Genomic DNA, 20,986 nt, shown 5'->3' with positions numbered 1-20,986 from the left:
TTATTTTTATGATTATGATAAATTTATAACAATAGTTAGTTTTATTACTCAAGACTATTCGATCATTTTAAAATAACAGAGTTTTTACTTAAACGTTTATGCTACTCTATAAAAGTGTGTATGAATATGTTTATCATTTATTATACCATGTACGGACTCAAGGTTGTTTTTTTTTTTGCAACTTTCATTTTCACTTTTTATACTATATATAATTTAAGCCTTTAACTCATTCTAATGTTCACTTATTTAGTTTTACTCTAGATCAAGTGACGTTGTCGCCCCAGTGCTGTGACAATAATAACGGATACCGATCGAACAATGTTGTACCGTCACTTGTTTTTATGGTTTTCGATTAATGTAGAACACGACTTTACTTTTTGGTTCACACCAAATTAATTTTGTGTATTAAAGTCATTATAGCCGTGTTTTTAGCTTTAAGAGTCTCTTCATTGTCAAAATTAACATGTATCAAACCAAACTACTGTATTAACTTCAAAGGAACACCAACAAGAATCAAACGAAAGATTTACAACTCTCCACTCACAAAGCAGATCATCAACACGGTGATTTGCTACTCTCAACTCACAGATATATCAAGATCTTAACACAAAGTGAAACCCTAAGAGAGAGAGAGGAAATATCTTAGATGATACAGATGATACGAATGACAGAAAAAAAGTAAATTACAAAAACCGTCCTTTATGTATGTCACTTATTGCAAACTGTGTCCTTTGTCTTCAATAATTACGGAAAACGTACTCGATATTTGCAAACACTTGCAAGTTATGTCCTTTAGCCCTAACTCGGTTAATTTTTGTGGTTAAATCTGACCAAATGGACCCCACATGAGGGTATTTTTGCGGTTAAATCTGACCAAATGGACCCCATATGAGAGTAAAATGACCAAAATACCCTCATGTGGGGGCCCATTTGGTCAGATTTAACCATAAAAAATTAACTGAGTTAGGGTTAAAGGACATAATTTGCAAGGGTTTGCAAACGTCAAATACGTTTTCTATAATTATTGAAGATAAAGGACACAGTTTGTGATAAGTGATGTAGATAAAGGACAATTTTTGTAATTTACACCAAAAAAATATCTTGATGTACTGAACGAATAATTATCTCAGACAAATGAGATACACTGTATCTTTTATATGCAGCTACACCACCTCAGCATCAAAAGCCCATTCTGCAACCTCTAAACAGCAGCCCAGCATCAGCAAGCCCAATAAGCCCAGTCCTCTCACAAAAGATTTCAACTCAGCAAAGCCCAGCAAGCTTCCCGGTATCCAGGCCCAACACATCCAGCTAATATAAAGCACAAACAATACATTTTTTAGAAACTTATTTATAATACCTAACACACACACACACACATACACACACACACATATATATATATATATATATATAGGGGAAGGTTTAAACGAGAACGCTAAATATTGTGACAACCGTGAGAACAAATGAAAAAACCGCAAGAACTTGGTACAAAACTATTCAAATTCAATTTTTTTTCTACACTTAGCATTATTATTCGGATACAATGTTAGAAATTTAATCTACACGTTAATTTATGTGAATTCGTAAATAAAAAAAATTTACACATGCGTAAGTTACACATTTACACATGTGTAAATCTATTATATTTACACATGTGTAAAAAATCTAAAAAGAGTGATTTTGAAAGTAGAAATGAGTTATTTGATGTTGTAAATTCTTTTTTTGATGTTGTATCTTAATTACAATGATGTTTGTATTAAAAAAAATGGTTTTGATTGGTTTTTGCTTTCGTTCTCACGGTTCTCGCAATATTTAGCGTTCTCAAGATAACCATCCCCTATATATATATATATATATATATATATATATATATATATATATATAACGTTTAATCATTCGAATGTATATATATATATATAGGGAGGGGCTCATACGAGAACTCCATTTATTGTGAGAACCGCGAGAACCAATGTGAACACAACCTAAAATAGCTAAAAAAACCTAAAAAAAACCTAACCCCCACCCCTCCCCCCCAAAACCTAACCCCCCCCCCCAAAAAAAAAAAACCTAAACCCTCCCCCCCCCCAAGCTAAATGCTAAAAACTAAAACCTCAAAAAAACCTAACCCCCCCACCCCCAAGCTAAAATGCTAAAAACTAAACCCTAAAAAACCTAAAAAAATAAAAAAAATAAAAAAAAAATTTTTAATATTTTTTATGCTCAAATCGCTACTTTTAGTGGCCAAAAAATTTTTTTTTTTTAAAGTTTTTTTTTTTGAAAAAAAGTTTTTTTTTTGAAAAAAAAAATTTTAATTTTTTTTTTGCTTCGAAAAGTAGCGATTTTTATATAAAAATATTAAAATAAAATTGTGTGATTTTTAGCTATTTTTAGGCATTTTTGGTTGTGTTCACATTGGTTCTCGCGGTTCTCGTAATAAGAGGTGGTTCTCGCATGATCTTCTCCCTATATATATATATATATATATATATATATAATACATGCAACTGAACCTTTTATTATTTCAACACCCCCCTCAGTTGCAACACCAAAAACATCAAACACGTTAAGCAACTTACACAACTGAACATATTGATTTACTAGCAAACCATTGGGGAAAATGTCTGCTGTCTGATTTTGATTCAAGACCAACAGTTTCATACTTCCTTTTTGAATTTGATCTCTCACGAAAAATAGACCAAGCCCAAGATACTAGGTTTAGTCGTAAAAACTGGATTAGTTGCGACAGATATTAAAGTTGTATTGTCACATTATAGAAAAACAAGAGTACTTGAAGTTATTGGCAATTCACTTAAAAAGTTAATTAACACGTTACTTTATATGTCGCAACACACATTGCACGGTACTTAACCTCTGCTATAGACCATGATATCTTGTATTGCCTTTCATTTTGTTACACCCTGACTTTTGCGGAAGCGTGGCTATTTGGTCTGACTTCTTAATACCATAGCAACAATCATAACAATGCTAAATGATAAAAATACGAGATGTTCATCCATTAATTAAAGTGAGAAAATACCACAACACCATTGTTTGAAAGCATCAACACTTAAAATAAGTTACAAACCATAACTTGTTTAAAACGTGTTCTTAAGACACAGCAAAAGACTTTAAATACAACGAGGTTTAGAGACATGTAACCCGTCTAGGAATAGGTTACACCTCTTAAACCCCACAACCCTGGATGACATCTTTATTCAACGCAGCAAGACACATGCATACCCCGCCAGATCCGCTAGTTCCCTGAAATACATGTAGTTTGAAAAATCAATAAAAAGTTGAGCAAGTTCATGTGTATGTGAGTATGTATAAACCTTTAAAGTATGTCTGTATGTATGAAACTCCCTGGTATGTAGCAATTAAGGAAAAAGAGATCACCAATGGGTTGCAAAGCCAATGATATGTGTGAAAAGGTGCAGGAAGACTCAAACCTAGCAAATTTGTTACCGGGCCTCGGCTGTAAGACACAGTCACCACTATGGGCCGCCCTGGCCTCATGGGTGTGGGCTCGCTACACCCAAATAGATCTATTACTCATGTCCCTCGGTCCTAACAACGAGGATTGATGGCCTTAAGTGTTGTACCCACCCTTCACATGATCTAGTAGTAAACCATCCTTCAGCTAATCATACCATGTAATAAACGTTTGTAGTAATTGTAACATGTATTTCACCCCCGAAGTATAAAACTGAAAACAGTTAAAAGAAAAGGGGGACATGAACTCACTGTAGTGCGTCTCGTACCGGCAACTCAAGCTCTGTCTGCTACACGACAACCTACAACGTACTAATGTCTATTAGACGAACGGGTCGTGCCTTGGTTTAGAGTTTAATGTTTTTGAGTTGCGTTTCTTATGTCACCGAATATTATTCCAAGTTATAATTATTTGTTAAAATAATAATTATTTTAACCTTGAATTATATTTAGTTTTGGAATAATTGCCTAATCAATATTTTGCATTAATACTTCTCGAGTATTTTAATTTCCGTATTTCCGTCCCAAGGATGGGGTATTTATACATGTATATTGTAGTTCCGAAATATTATATTTTTAAGTCTCACTTAAAATTTATATAATTTGTTTGTCCAAAAATAATAAATTCCAAAATATATATATTTTCCCAAAAATAATATATATATTTTGCTTCTTTAGTTTCCGAAATAATATTTTACCAAAAATATGTGTAAGAGTATTTTCTGGAATATTTCACAAGTTACGTTTTTGCGTTCGGTTTCACAATATCAAGCGTGTAACTTAAATATTTATTCCATGTGATTTTTGGTATTATTTTGGAGTTGTAAATGTCATGGCAAATGTAAGTTATATTATTTTATCCTAAAATAATATAACTATTCCACAAAATAACCAAATATTCACACAAGTGTTTTAGTATAAAATATATATATATATTCTAAATATATATTTATCCATTTTAATAGTAAAAATCAACCTCCGATACTTCGTATTTTTGTAACAAAACCTATGGCGAAGTATATTTTGAAAAACAAAGTTAAAACATATTTGCAAACACTTGTTAGAAAAATAATTTCTAAATGTTGGAATTTTTAGAAAATTTCGCCGTAGTTTCCTTTTGTAAATGGAGGTGTCCATGCTAATAATCATATCATTTTCTTTTCGAAAACCATTCAAACAATCAACAACGATTCACTAAACAATATTACACTTACCAAGTGCTAAACTATTCTATTTATAACTCAACATGAACTTGATGTTTTATAAAAAAAAATGCGTAGTAACTCGGTGAAGTGTTTAGTGGGTTTAGTTACCCTCCAAAGTGTGTTGACTTTTGTTAAAATCTCATTCTCGGGATTTTTAGATGTTCACAACTTGTGAACATATTTTACAAGAATATTTATTTACAACATTTTCATGTGTCACTAGCATCCATATACTTATTTTATTTCCAAAAATAGTGTAAGAATCATGATCTTTCAAAAACCGTCTTTTAAACTTGGTTTGTGTAAAACCCTATCAGGATCTTCCAATGATATCAAACTTAACTTGTGAAGGTGCGGAAAACAATCACAAGGTGATTCAAGAACAAATAACAATAAATAAACAGTGATGTAAATAAAACACAAACCAGAGATCTTGCATTCAAAGTTCAACAATGACGGATACAAGAATCTCCACCAAATACTGTTCCCTTGAGTCGCAACCTTCAACTAAACGAACAACCTCAACCATATGGTTGAGGTTTGTTTAAATACAAGACATCTAGGCCAAACCCTAGGCCTATTGCGACATACATCTAACTAACCCAAACCATACAATTCGGCCCATACTAGTAATCAACAAAAGACACTAACAACCCTTAAACTATGTAAACCTACATGTATAAACCTTCAGGTTCCAACAATCTCCCCTAGGTTTATGCATGCAGGTTCTTGATGCTTCAATCATCACGATCACCACCCAAACGATCCTTCAGTCCACCAAATCCTTTCTTACTAATATGAAGAACTGAAGCAACAGCTGCGGTCCATCCTTTAGCAATTTCCTCGTATTTTTCAGTAGCTCTAATCTGATTCTGAGCTAACACCTGCAGATCTTCATGATCAACATTCAACAAATCAAATTGATCCACCAAGCGAAAATTCACATTGTCATCACACACAATCACCGCCTGCCCTAATCGTTCATCATATGCCCAGAAATGCAACGTCTTCAAGGCACCTTTTGGAATCTTCCTCACCAACGGAATTACCTTCTCTTTGTCAGTAGCAGGCCAGCGAACCGCTTTCATTCGCTTGTTAGTATATGGATCTCGAACACCTTTGAGTGGCTTCACAAGGGATTCAGCAGTATGCATAGAAGGAAACCCACGAGCAACCTCCCTCTTTAACCTCTCGCAAAATAAATGACCACGCCCACCAGGCTTGTCATCCACATACGGTGCATTAACCAAGTTTGTTAAATCAATCTTTGTAAATGTCTGAAATTGAGCTGGTCTTTTATACCATTCAATAGGACCAACCTTTCGCTTGATCCACCATCTTTTACGATCATGATCAAATCCCCAGCTAACAACTCCAGATCTGTTTCCAACTCTGTCATAGAGAGTTTCACCAACATCCATCAAGTGATGTGTTGCCTGAGCATCATCATCATCAGGATTGAGATTTTTGTTCTTCAGTATCACAAACTCCCTTTTCTTCTTGATTCTCTCAGCCTTTTCCTTTTCTGCAACAGGAGCAACAACCCTTTCAAAATACTTCTCCATAGCAGAACTACGCTCAGCATCATCTTTATCAAAGGCTTCTTTTCTTTTCTGTATATCTATTGGATCAGAGAACTCATTCCCAAACTTCTTTTCCAACTTTCCTCGCAAATCATAAACCATGTTGAACAGCAAACTGACATCTCCTTGAAGCTGTTCAATTTGTATATTCTTTAGCACTAAAGTATCTTCAAGTTGAATGATCTTGGCTTCTTTATGAATCAAATCTTGCTCAACCACAATTAGCCTTTTCTTCATCTCTCTCATGCTAACAAACTCATCATCATCACTTGAGTCATCATCAAACGACATTCTCACTGGTTCTTCAGGCCTCTTACCACTGGAACTGCTAGGCATATCACAACCAACATGAGATGGACCAGCAGATTCAGAGACACCAAGTGACATAACATCAACAGACTCAGTAACAACACTTGTAACTTGAACATCAACAGGGGTGGTATCCATATCAATTCTTTGAGTATCAGCATTAGACTCAAAAATGTCTGCAGTGGCGGTGGTGATATCAGCAATATCCTTCTCAATATCAAAATCATAAAGACCTTCATCATCTTTATCAGTAATCATGGGTTGATCTTTGCCCTTTTCAATATACATTCTGAGCCGCGGATCCCTCCTTTTCCGCTTCAAGGGTAGGGAATCAGGATCCTTTTGGTTTTCACTCGACTCTTCATTTGAAACCGAAAGATCAGAAGGAGGATTTCCCATCTTTTCAGTCACAGACTTCAATAACAGAGCCAAACTATCAGCAGAAATCACAGGTGGAGCAGTTGGAACGACATCAGCAACTTCAGCGTCAGGTGGAAGCTCTCCATCGTCATTAGAATCCCACATAATTTCAACACCTTCATCTTCAGAGTTAATTGTCACAAACTCAGTCTCAGGCTCATCTTCAACACCTCTCTGAACATCATGCTCTTCAGCAACAATAGCATTAGCAGGCCCAACATTTTCTTGAACAGGTTGAGCTACAGCAGGACCAGCAGCAACATCTTCAGTCTCTGAAAATTGATCAAACTTCTCCAAAGGAATTAATCCTTCAAATTTCTTTTCAGTACCCTTCTTTGGAGTAAGAGCACCAAAACAAGCAGGACCCATCAGCTTTAACTCCAAGGTATTTCCAGATTTCACCAACTCTGAATAGCGTGCATTGAAAATCATTTGCAAAAACCTTGGATACATGAGAAATTTGTCCTTCCTGACTCCTAGCACATTCCTTTTCATAGCTTCCAAAACGTATTTCGAATAGTTGAACGGTTCATTAGTTATCACACAGATCAGAGCAGCAGTCTGTGTACTGTTCAGCTGATCAGTACCCCCTCTGTTCTCAGATATGCACAATAGAAACATGTGCAACAGAAGCCTCCAATAAGGATGCACGAATTTCTTTACCAAAGGCGGATATCTTCCTTCATAACTCAGTCTAGGCAATATAGCTTCAACTGTACCAGCTGGAACCTCTATCGAATCTGATTCTTGATCATTGAACTGCAGCACTTCTCGAATCATCTGCTCTGACACAGTAACCGTCTTCTTCTGAACTTCAGAAACAATAACTCCTTTTCCTTCAACTACCTCGATTTTCGCGTTCTTCCAGAACTCTTGAATAAGACTTTCAAAAATGACTGGATTGTCTCGTAATGCGTGAACGATGCGGCAACTGTTGAGACCTTTCATCAATGATGCATACAATCTACGGTGCTTCTCTGGAGGAGGTGCTAAAAATCCAGCCTGATTGTGTGTTGCAATGAACCTTAAATCCATAGTCTGCACAAAACAGAAGTGTATTACAAACACTTACACTTATATTTTCCCAAGAATTTAAATTTTAGAATCAACATGTTTGATTTCAATAACTCAGAATATATTTTTAATCTTGACTCGAGATCAGTTACTGTTGACTCGAAAACATGAGTCGAGACCATAAGTTCTCGAGTCGCAATCATGAATCACAACTGAGATCTCGAGTCGAGACCTTGAGTCGAGACCTAGAGGTCTCGAGTCACAATCATGAGGTTGCGACTCGCAATCAGTTGGTCTCGAGTCCTTATGTGTTATCTGAGTCGAGACCACAAAAACACTTTATGTTCTGAACTTTTTGGATCAAAACCCATAACATCATCAGATTTATTTGAAGACCAAAATTTATTCAAATTAGGGTTCTTAATCATCTTCAGATCTTCATCAACTCTTCATAAAACCTGCAAATCTTCAAGAAACTCATCAATATACCTTGAATAAACAATGAATCGAGACTGAAAACACCAACAATGATGACTCGAAACCGGAAATTTTAATCGGAATCACGATGAACAAGATCTTTTGCCGGAATTTTGAGAGAATTTCTTGAAGGTCTCGAGTGAGAAATGAGGTCTCGACTCGAGACCTTGAACTTATACCAACACCCAATCAAATGGGCATGGGCCGGGCACTGTTTGGGCTTAGGCCGGACACTGTTTAGCTTAGAAAAATTGGATTTTGTTTGACAGATTTGTATAATCATTTTAATCAAATCCATTAAGCAAGCAGTTAATAATTATAACCCATTAGACTTCTCGAGCATGATTTTCAAAAACCTAAAAAACAAAAATAAATGATAATAAAAAATATTATTTACAAAAATAAATTAGGAAAATTACGAAGATTACTCAGGGATCAAATCACGAGGTTTCGGGCTTGACTTCACTTATCAACACTGATCTACTACCGAATGATCTAGACGATTGCCAGTATATTTGTCCACCTAAACTCATTTTCCCAGACCTGTTCCATATAACTGCCTGTAACGTATTTTATCATGTTTTAGTTTCTTATTAATGAACACCCAAACAAATACTAATCAAATCCCGGAAATATAAGCAGCACATTCTATCATGTCTGTAGCATCCCTACCACATATTTCACAAGTCCAATCCAGATCTCTGAAATCTTAACTGGGAATAGGTTGAGAAGAGAACAGAATAGATCTTTTGCAGAGATGGTATAATATACAGATCAAATGAGCTTTTCTCAATTTGATATAGGTTTATTTGGGTTTCTTTTGGGCACTTGAGGGCCTCTTTCGGGTGTTTAGATCTACAGCACGACAACGTACAGCTAGGTCAGCATGTATCTGGATGCAGCAGAAGCTGTCGTTGCCTAGCGCCTCCAGGTCAGCATGTATCTGGATGCAGCAGAGGAGGTACACGACTTTTTAGAGAAGATTTCAGAGTCAGATCAAAATTGTGTGTATCGGGACAACATTCAAACATTCAAATAGATATGAACTAATTCCAAGTGATTTTCTTTCCTGGGGTCATGTACTATTTTAGTTCTAAACAGAAACAGCCAATGTTTTCAGTCTAAAGAATAGAGCCTACCAACACATCAATACTAGAGCCAAACTATTTCGATACTGGTCTTACATGAGTCAGCCCTTGACCATAATGTGAAAATTTATTTCATCTCCTAGTCATGCAACGCCTCCAACGCCTCTTTTTGTATTTTTCAATTTTTAATGTTTTTGAGTTTTTGTATTTTTCTCCCCCTAAATTTGTGCATAAATAAAAACTACCTAAGAATAGAAAACTTTATGAACAAATTTACCTACATAACGCAAACATGCTCAGTCAGTAAAACGGATCATTTTCAGGAAATCCACAAGCACTCTGAATTTTGAGCTGCTGACAGGTTTGGTGAACAAATTGGCAGCATTTGCATCTGTATCGATTTGTTCAAGAGTAATAAGACCTCTGTCGAAGCAGTCTCGAATGAAATGTACTTTTATGTCAATGTGCTTGGTTTTGGAGTGAAAAACAGGATTTCTAACAATTTGAATTGCAGCATCATTATCGCAGTAAATAGTAGTATTAAGATATGTCAAACCATAGTCCTGCAATTGATGTTGCATCCACACCACTTGAGAGCAAGAAGCAGAAGCAGCAACGTACTCGGCTTCAGCTGTAGATATCGCCACTGTTTGTTGTTTCTTGCATTGCCAAGAAATGAGCCTGTCGCCCAAAAATTGACATCCCACAGAAGTAGATTTCCTGTCACTGTCAGTACCTCCAAAGTTGCTGTCAGAGAATGCAAACAAGTCAAAATTGGAATCCCTCGGATACCACAGACCAAAACGAGGTCGGCCTTTAAGGTACCGAAAGATTCTTTTAACAGCAGTAAGATGAGAAGTTTTAGGATTAGCCTGATAACGTGCGCAGTTGCAGACGGCAAACATGATATCCGGACAGCTAGCTGTTAGATACATCAACGACCCGATCATAGACCTATACTGACGTTGATCTACAGAATCTCCTTCTTCATCTTCAGTCAATAGCGGTCTCTCTGCCATTGGTGTTTCAGCAGGCTTTGCGTCCGTAAACTTGAATTTTGCTAGCACGTCATCCACATACTTCCCTTGATGGATAAGAATCCCTTGAGAACTCTGCTTGACTTGTAGACCCAGAAACAGTGTCATTTCTCTAAGAGCACTCATTTCAAATTTCTTCTTCATGACTCTTTCAAACTCCTTGCAAAGATCCTCACTTGTAGACCCGAAAATAATATCATCGACATAGATCTAAACTAAGATTTGATCCTTGCCCACTTTCTTGATAAACAGAGTCTGGTCTATCGTGCCGCGTGTGTATCCATGAGCCAAAAGATGTTCAGTTAACGTGGCATACCAAGCCCGTGGAGCTTGGTGTAATCCATACAACGCCTTGTCTAGCTTGTAGGCATACTCTGGATGGTCTGGATGTACAAATCCTGGTGGCTGCTCAACGAAGATTTCTTCCTTCACATCTCCATAGAGAAACGCAGTCTTGACGTCCATCTGATATACAGTGAACCCCATGTACGACGCATAAGCTAGGAAGATCCGGATGGCTTCAAGTCGAGCAACTGGAGCATACACTTCATCATAATCCAGACCTTCAATTTGTCGAAATCCCTGAACCACCAGCCTTGCTTTATTTCGAACAATAACCCCAGCAGAATCTTGCTTGTTTCGAAACACCCATCTAGTTCCAAGTTTACGCTTTCCCTTTGGCAACTTGACAAGTTTCCATACTCCAAGCTTCTCAAACTGGTTCAGCTCTTCGTGCATAGCATCTACCCAGCCTAGTTCCTGCAAAGCTATATCAATAGTTTTAGGTTCGATTTGAGAGAGGATAACAAGAATATAAGCAAGTATTGATGGTTCCTGATTGGCTCCTGGTTAGAATTCCCGCATTTACAGGACCAATCACATTCTCTATGGGGTGATTTCGTTGAACCCTTGTAGGTATTGCCAGGTCAGGTACGGTCTCGTCTTCAGTGGTGGTGTTGCTAGTCTCCCCCTCATTAGGTGCTGCAGTACTATGAACAAATGGAGTGGTGACAATGCAATCTTCAGGTATGGGTTCAGGAAATATTGCAGATTCAGAACCATTAGATGCAGAACCACTAGTTGAAGCACCTTCAGGGGATTGATGGGATGTTTGCTGACACGTAGGATGCTGCGTAAACATCATTCCCAGTGGATCAATGGTATGATGCCTTACGCTTCCTTCTATCGGCTCTTCGTCTTCAGTGTCTTCAAAAGACAAAGGTTGTTTGGGAGTAGATACACCTGCATCTGAAGAATCACTTGACAAAATGTTAAATGATTTAAACAGTTCAGAATAATCGAATAACCAATCTGGACCGACTCTTGCATCCGTAGCGTTCTCTTCAAGCCACTCAATGTTGCACGACTCGACGACCTTTTTAGTTACCTTGTTGTATACCCTATAGGCAGAGCCTTTAGCATATCCAACAAAGAAACATTCATCTCCTTTGACCTCAAACTTTCCATTAGAGTCCATGAGTAATAATACGCATGGACAACCAAAGATACGAAAGTGTGAAACCGAAGGTTTACGTCCTTCCAGAATCTCGTAAGGAGTTTTCATATGACGTTTATTTACTAAAGCATGATTCTGGATGTAACAAGCCGTGCTAACAGCTTTGGCCCAAAAGAAACTAGGAAGCTTCGAGTCAGCCAGCATAGTTCGTGCAGCCTCAATGAGAGTACAATTCCTTCTTTCAGCTACTCCATTTTGCTGAGGGGTTCGTGGTGCACTGTATTGACGATCTATTCCCTTTGCTGTGCAGAATGCGTCCAAAATAGCGTTCTTGAATTCTGTCCCATTATCAGATCTGATAACCCTCACTTTAGCACTCGCTTGATTTTCAGCCAGAGTGATGAATTGTTTTAACAGCACTGCAGTTTCATTTTTGTGACTGAGAAAGTATACCCAGGTGTAGCGAGAATAATCATCGACGATTACAAGACAGTAAGCTTTCTTGCCAATACTCAACACATTCACTGGACCAAAAAGATCCATGTGAAGTAGTTCAAGCACGGCCTTCGTCGAGGGTACTGGTTTGGCCTTGTGAGGTTTTCGATGAAGCTTTCCTTTTGCACAAGCAACACACTTTTCAACTGATGCGTGTCGGTGTGTATATGTTTTAGATATATATTTAAGCCCCTTTTTACACTTTTAGCCAAGTTTTAAATTTATAAAACACGATATTTACTAACACTAAACACACATATGGGCAAGTGCACCCATCGTGGACGTAGTATAGTGTTGGTAAGATACCGAGGTCGTCCAAGGACACAAGAGCTTTTAGTACCGGTTTATCCTCAACGTCTAATCAAATCAAAAAGTGAGAAAAATATTTTAAACTAAGAAAAATAAAAACTAACTAAATGCTGAAAAATAAAATAAAATAAAAACAGATAGACAAGATGAATCACTTGGATCCGACACGTGTATTAGTATAACCTTTGATTATTTTCGCACTTTTGCACTTATTTAAGAGATTATCTTAGTTATTGTAACACCCCAACCCGTGGCAGGTCGGAGCATCACTATTACGAATATCATAACCAAAACACATCCACTTAATAAAAGATAGGATTCAAGGTGACATACATGTCTCAAAATACCTTAAGTCTTAAGTTCATTTAAAAGTACATGATTTAACAAAATAAAGAGTCTTAAAATACTCTTGAACATCCATTAGTCTCTCATTACTGATTCCCCATATTATCCCTGATTACCTGTAAACAAGACATGAAAAACACAGAAAAGAAACTACGGCTGAGCCAAAGAATTGCTCAGTAACGGAAAGAACAATAGTACAAGTAAGGATGGACGAACAGAAAGAAACACAAAACGATATTGAAATAACAAATCAATACGGGTACAATAATTAAACTGAAGGAGATGTTGAACCAAATTAGAAATATGCGTCTAAGGTATAATTGGCACAGTAGCGGACGGATCATATCATATCACAAACGTATCAAATGCATATGTTAATTAGGTGACCTTGAACGTCACAACAATAAGTCATGTAATAGCGAAGCACCCAGAGCCAAAAACAGACTGGTACACAGCTAGCTAGTCCATGTACCTATGAGATGGTGAGTGTGGCGTTCACCCATTATTCCATCTCCACACAACAAACTCAAACTCGGAACTAAGATATTAATAGGAACATGCGACCATGAGTACAAGTCTGAGGTATGGCATGTTACATCACACTAATAATCATACAAACAATTCCATACTGATTCAGATAACGCATCACATATCAAACGACTAACAGGAACACACGAAAATCCGTACTGCAAAGTGACGGATATGATAAAAATACTACGACGTCAGAAATAGGAATCCGTACTACAAAGTATCGGATACAGTTTAATACTATGAGGGTAAGACCAAAGAATCCATACCGTAAGTTATACTTTGATGAAAATGAAAAAGGATCCGTACCTTAGCTTAGCAAACAACGTAAAAATCCACAAATCAAGTCGTCCTCAAAATATGCAAACCTAAATCCCGTATCTTGAGATTAGTTTTATTACGTCTTTATTTAAATCAAAAGCATCTTCTTCTTTTCCCCTTTTTTTTTCCCTGGCGACCGCGGACTAGACTTACCCAATAATAAAACACGCTTTTGGTTCAACATTCACAATAATTAATTTAAGCGTCTCGTATTATACTATACGATATAATTAATACACCTCTAGTACATATATACACATATATTTAATACAGACATACTCATATATATATATATATATACATATAATAACACGATTTGTTAACTCAAAACTTGCACCCAAATTACAGATTGGTAAAGTCCTTAGAAACAAAAATAGTTACAAATTATTAATTTTCTTAACCATTCATAACATGATTTACCAGTTTATCTTTATTAAAAACAAGTAATAAAGGAAACAATTCATAAAACTATGTATACGTTTTGCAAATTGAATAAAGATTATTATAATAGTTTCTTAGTTTTAATATCTACAAATCATTCATTTGGTTACAGATTCATAAAATACACAAAACATAAGCGAGACTGGTTATTATAATTATAAACTCATTAGTAGTAATACTATTTGGACATCATTTATTTAGAATATGACAAAGATTAAATTCAATATTTGTCTAACAATTCGTATTTCAATGGATTAGCTTGCCACTTCTCTCTTAATACACATATGACACAAATAACATATAACACCACCTCAATACACACACACAACACCCCAGCAATAGTTAACCCAGATACACAAATCGACATATCTTATAAAGAGACAAAAACGAAAACTCCCCCTAACCCCCGATCGCCGGAAAAAAAAAACATAACAACCCAGCCCAAACCCAAGTCTTAACCCGACAAATCAAACAATTTAAAGAGAGGTAATCTGTTCGTTTACCTCAAAGAGTGGAACGAGGTGGTAACCGCGGCAGTCGCTAGCTTACATAGAGGCGGCAGCGGTGGAGGTGCGAACGGACGGCGACGTCGATATGGCGGCGGTCCTCACAGTGGGTCACGGTGGTGATTCAAAGGGAGTATGTTTGGGATAAACAAAAAGTTTTGATTGTGTATGCATATATATTATGAATTTAGGTTGGTTTTATAGATGAAATTTTTGTGATTGAGTAAAATTGTCAAATCCCAGAATTCAAGGAATGTATGATGAGGAAGATGGGGTGTATTTCCTTCTAACCAGAGATATTCAAAAGCTACTATAGGTTGTAGGTTATGGGCTTTACTATTTTTTTTTATTCTAGCCAACTATAGGAAGTAAGAAATAAAATATTGGTTAATGTTTTAGAACTTATCCATAACTAACTAAAATATATGGCTTTAACTACATATTTGGTCTAGTAATATTTGTCGCAATAGTAAAAATAATATCAACATAAATAGATATTATTAAATGATAGAATGCTTGAAATGTACACGACACATAACTAAAAAAAAAGTTATTCAATTCAACTATCTATTAACTTATCGAATTCTATAATATATGTCTATATAATCGATGAAACTATTATTATCAACAAAATGCTTCGAGCATTACAATTCTTTCCCCCTAAAAAAATTTCGTCCTCGAAATTGCAAGACGCTGATAACCGGTACGGACACAATTTAGACCACACATAAGCGTAAGCGAAACATTACACATTAGCGAAAACACTAAGTTACAAAATGGGCACAATCCCAAGGTCGTACATGATTACAACACATCGAAGTTTAGCATACTAAGACGAAAACAAATATGGATAGTGAGAACGGATCGTGTCTTCTAATTCCCACGTAGCTTCACGTTCAGAATGGTTCTTCCAAAGAACTTTAACAAAAGGAATAGTCTTCCTACGCATAATTCTTTCTTGGCGGTCAATAATAGCTTCGGGCTCCTCCTCAAGGGATAAGTCCTCATGAATAAGATGATAAGGATAATTCACAACGTGTAAAGGATGGTAATTATATCCCCTAAGGAGAGATATATGAAAGACATTATGCACGTGCGATAGTTGAGGTGGCAATGCCAAACGGTAAGAAACTTCACCAATTCTTTCAAGAATCTCGAATGGACCGATGAATCTAGGGCTAAGCTTTCCCTTGATTCCAAAACGACGAACGCCTTTGCAAGGCGAAACTCGTAAGAAAACACGCTCACCAACATTAAATTCCAAAGCTCGACGATGTCGGTCTGCATAGCTTTTCTGACGACTTTGCGCTTCCTTCAACTTTTCCCTAGCGATAGCAACTTTCTCATTGGTAACTTGCACTAGTTCGGGTCCTTCAATGATTTTCTCACCAACTTCCTCCCAACAAATAGGTGCTCTACACTTTCGTCCGTAAAGAAGCTCGAACGGTGCCATACCAATGCTAGCTTGCCAACTATTATTGTAGGCAAACTCGACAAGACAAAGATATTCATCCCAATTTCCTGTCCACTCCAGAGCACATGCTCGAAGCATATCCTCGAGTGTCTGAATAGTGCGCTCTGACTGACCGTCTGTCTGAGGATGAAATGTCGTGCTGAATCTCAATTTGGTGCCCCAAGCGGCTTGAAATCCCTTCCAAAAGCGTGAAGTGAACCGCGGGTCTCGATGAGACACGATAGAGACTGGGGTACCATGAAGTCTAATGATTTCTTGAGTAAAGACTTCAGATAATCTACTGACTGAGAATCCCTGCTGAATCGGAAGAAAGTGAGCTGACTTTGACAACCGGTCGACTACAACCCAGATAGTGTCATTCTTCTTGAACGTCCTCGGTAAACCAGTTACAAAATCCATTGAAATGTCATCCCACTTCCATATCGGAATATCTAATGGTTGAAGCAAACCTCCGGCTCTCTGATGTTCTGCCTTCACTTGTTAACAAGTAAGACATCTGCTAACATATCTGGCTACATCTTCTTTCATAGCGTTCCACCAAAAGTGCTGACAAAGATCTCGATACATCTTTGTAGATCCAGGGTGGATAGAGAATGGTGAACTATGAGCTTCAGCTAACAATGATTCACGTAGGGTGGAATTATTCGGAACACATAACCGTTTTCCACACCAAACTACCCCATTTTCATCAATTCGAAATTCTGACTGCTTACCAACCTCCAAATTCTGTATAATAGCCCAAAGTTCTCCGTCATCTTGTTGAGCACTCTTGATGCGCGAGATTAAGTCGGGCTCAATCTGAAATCTGGCTAGATAACCGTCAGCGTCACCAAGATGGATACCAATACCTAGCTTTTCAAGATCAGTTTGAATATGAGGTTGCAATTGGAGAGATGAAATTGTTCCAGAATTCTTTCGGCTTAGAGCATCAGCTACAACATTGGCCTTTCCCGGGTGATACTGGATGTTGGCATCATAATCTTTTAAAAGCTCTAACCAACGTCGTTGTCTCATGTTTAACTCCTTTTGTGTAAAGATGTACTTCAAGCTCTTGTGATCAGTGAAAATATCACAAGTCTCTCCGTACAAATAATGTCGCCAAATCTTTAAAGCAAAGATAACGGCGGCAAGCTCGAGGTCATGCGTCGGATAATTAACCTCATACGGCTTCAACTGACGTGAGGCATAAGCAATGACCTTATTGTGTTGCATCAAAACACATCCGAGTCCCTTCTTCGAAGCATCACTATAAATCTGATATCCACCTGTTCCTGATGGAAGTGTGAGAATCGGGGCAGACACTAACCTTTTCTTCAACTCCTGAAAACTTTTCTCTCTATCATCATTCCAAGCGTACTTGACCCCTTTCCTTAGGAGTTGGGTTAGAGGTAAGGCGATGGTTGAAAATCCTTCGACAAATCTGCGATAATATCCGGCGAGGCCAAGAAAACTGCGAACCTCGGTGACTGAGGTAGGTGTAGGCCATTTAGTGATTGCTTCCACCTTAGCAGGATCCATTGAAATACCTTCAGCAGAAACCACATGACCAAGGAAAGCTACTTGGTCTAACCAGAACTCGCACTTTGAAAATTTTGCGTAAAGCTTCTTCTGTCGCAAAATTTCAAGTACGGTACGAAGATGGTACTCATGTTCTTCCTTGCTCTTAGAATAGACCAAAATATCGTCGATGAAGACTATGACGAATTTATCCAGAAACTCGTGAAAGACTCGATTCATTAGGTCCATGAAAACAGCTGGAGCATTGGTTAAACCGAATGGCATAACCAAAAACTCATAATGACCATACCGAGTGCGGAAAGCTGATTTAGGAATGTCTGAATCTTTAATCTTCAGCTGGTGATACCCAGACCTTAGATCGATCTTAGAAAAACATTTAGCACCCTGAAGTTGATCAAACAGATCATCAATGCGAGGTAGCGGATATCGATTCCGAATGGTGATTTTGTTCAACTCTCGATAGTCAATACAAAGTCTCATAGAACCATCCTTCTTTTTCACGAACAAGACCGGTGCGCCCCAAGGCGAGACACTAGGTCTAATAAAACCAAGTTCCAACAACTCTTGCAACTGCTCTTTGAGCTCCTTGAGCTCCAGAGGCGCCATGCGGTACGGTGCTTTAGAAATCGGCTCGGCACCAGGAATCAGGTCAATAGTGAACTCCACTTCGCGATCTGGTGGGAGTCCAGGCAGCTTTTCAGGAAATACATCCGAAAACTCACGGACAACTGGATAATCGGAGATGTTGGTCTCATTCGACGACGTAGCTTTTATCGAAGCAAAGAATGCTACACACCCGTGTGAAAGAAACCTTTGGGCCTTAAATGCAGAAATTATTTTCAATGGCTTACGAGGTTGAGTCCCTTGATAAATGAATTCAGGACGCTGAGGATTTCCAAAAACAATGCAGCGAGTCTGACATTCAATCGAGACATTATGCCGAGAGAGCCAGTCCATGCCAAGAATAACATCGAAGTCATTCATCTGAATGGGATACAAATTTGCGGGACGAATAATGGACGCGATTTGGATCGGACAATCTCGATAAACATGAGAGATGATAGTAGAATTTCTTAAGGGAGTAGATATCACTAAAGGGTATTCTAAAGTAGTAGGCATAGTCATCAAGTGCTTAGCAATTAAGAGAGATACCACAGAATGTGTCGCACCAGTATCAAACAAGGCATAAATTTCACGTTCACCAATGCGTAAATAACCGGAAACCGTACCTGGGGCATTTGTTGCGTCATCAACTGTCAACGCGAACACACGTCCTCCCACAGCAGGTCTAGCATTACCCCCGGTATTGGCTTTAGGGGCAAGCTGAGGGCAAGCTTTAATCATGTGTCCTGCATCTCCACATTTGAAACAAAGGCCTTCATCTCGGCGACAAATACCTTTGTGAGGTTTCCCGCAAGTGGCACAAGGAGGATCACGGTTCGGTTGTGGGTTTTGTTGTGCTCTAATGGGGGCCTGATCCTGTTGTGCTTGGTTTTGTGCAGGCTTATGATTTTGATTTCGATTTCCCCCATTTCGTGATTGATTGTTGAAATTCTTATCAGAACGATGTTTACGGTCTCGGGGTGCCAAGGACTGATCGTTTCCAGCACGAAAAGAAGAGTGATCCTGATTATTTTCCCTTAGGCGTTTGCGGCTATCATCAAACGCCTTCTGACGATGCTTCTTATCGTTATCCAAGTTCTTAACTGCGTCAACAATCTCATTAATGTCATTGAAACGAAGATTCAGGATAAACTTCCTATCTCGGTCACATATCGCCCACTTGAAAGTGTTTGTCTGCTGCTCTATCGTGCCAGCGGCGGGGCCTAGAAAACTAACCAAGCGACAGAAACGGTTCTTAAATTCCATGATAGGCTCATCATTTCTCTGCATGATGGACGAATATTCTCTCAGGTATTCACTACGATCAGCATCAGTGAAATACTGCTGATAAAATAATGAGCGAAACTCATCCCATGAGAGTGTAGCTGCGTAATTATCTCCTCCATGAGAACTTTTCAAAATCTTCCACCACCTATGAGCATCGTCCTCCAACTTATAAGTAGCAAGCCTGACTTTGAACACATCATCAACGCCCAACACTTCAAACAATTTCTCGATATGAGCGATCCAGTTTTCCGCCTCAACTGGTGTAGTAGCAGTACTAAATGATTTTGGCTTTTGCTTTTGGAAGTGTGCAAGCCATTGATGGATGCTAACAGGAGGGTTAACATTATTTCCGAGAGGTGGCCTATCATGGTTACCTCCGGGTGGTGGTCCGTTATGGTTACCTCCTGGTGGTGGTCCGTTGTGGTTACCTCCTGGTGGTGGTCCATTATGGTTACCTCCATGATTCATTTGTTGTAACTGTTGTAATAAGTTAGGAACTAAACCCGCAATAGCTGTATTGACGGCGTTAGCAACAAGAGCCTCAAGAGGAGTGTCGTCTGAGGTATTAGTCCCACTACGACGAGTGTTCACACGTCTTTTAGGAGCCATCTGAAAAGAAGACTTTCAGATAAGCATTGAGATTTTACATTAAGCGGAAAAGTGGTAAAGAGGAATCCTAACCCGATGTCTACCCATTACCTCACGTGTTTTGTTATTAAGGTTTAAGTTTTCTACAGGAAAGAGCCTTGGCTCTGATACCATAACTGTAACACCCCAACCCGTGGCAGGTCGGAGCATCACTATTACGAATATCATAACCAAAACACATCCACTTAATAAAAGATAGGATTCAAGGTGACATACATGTCTCAAAATACCTTAAGTCTTAAGTTCATTTAAAAGTACATGATTTAACAAAATAAAGAGTCTTAAAATACTCTTGAACATCCATTAGTCTCTCATTACTGATTCCCCATATTATCCCTGATTACCTGTAAACAAGACATGAAAAACACAGAAAAGAAACTACGGCTGAGCCAAAGAATTGCTCAGTAACGGAAAGAACAATAGTACA

General features: G+C 38.0%; 1 long non-coding RNA gene across 1 annotated transcript; it reads right to left on the bottom strand.

Moving 5' to 3' along the window:
• Window positions 1-13,167: 13,167 nt before the first annotated feature.
• On the bottom strand, window positions 13,168-15,348 carry LOC110938183. Its single transcript, XR_002591245.2, has 3 exons — window positions 15,027-15,348; window positions 14,071-14,129; window positions 13,168-13,349 (listed from the first exon to the last, which is right to left on the bottom strand). It is a non-coding gene; the product is annotated as an uncharacterized LOC110938183 (long non-coding RNA).
• Between the last annotated feature and the right edge of the window lie 5,638 nt (window positions 15,349-20,986).

The sequence above is a fragment of the Helianthus annuus genome, chromosome 1, assembly GCF_002127325.2.
Source record: "Helianthus annuus cultivar XRQ/B chromosome 1, HanXRQr2.0-SUNRISE, whole genome shotgun sequence".
Taxonomy (NCBI): Eukaryota; Viridiplantae; Streptophyta; class Magnoliopsida; order Asterales; family Asteraceae; genus Helianthus; species Helianthus annuus.
The sequence above is the reverse complement of the archived record's forward strand: the minus strand, read 5'-3'. Positions and strand labels throughout refer to the sequence as shown.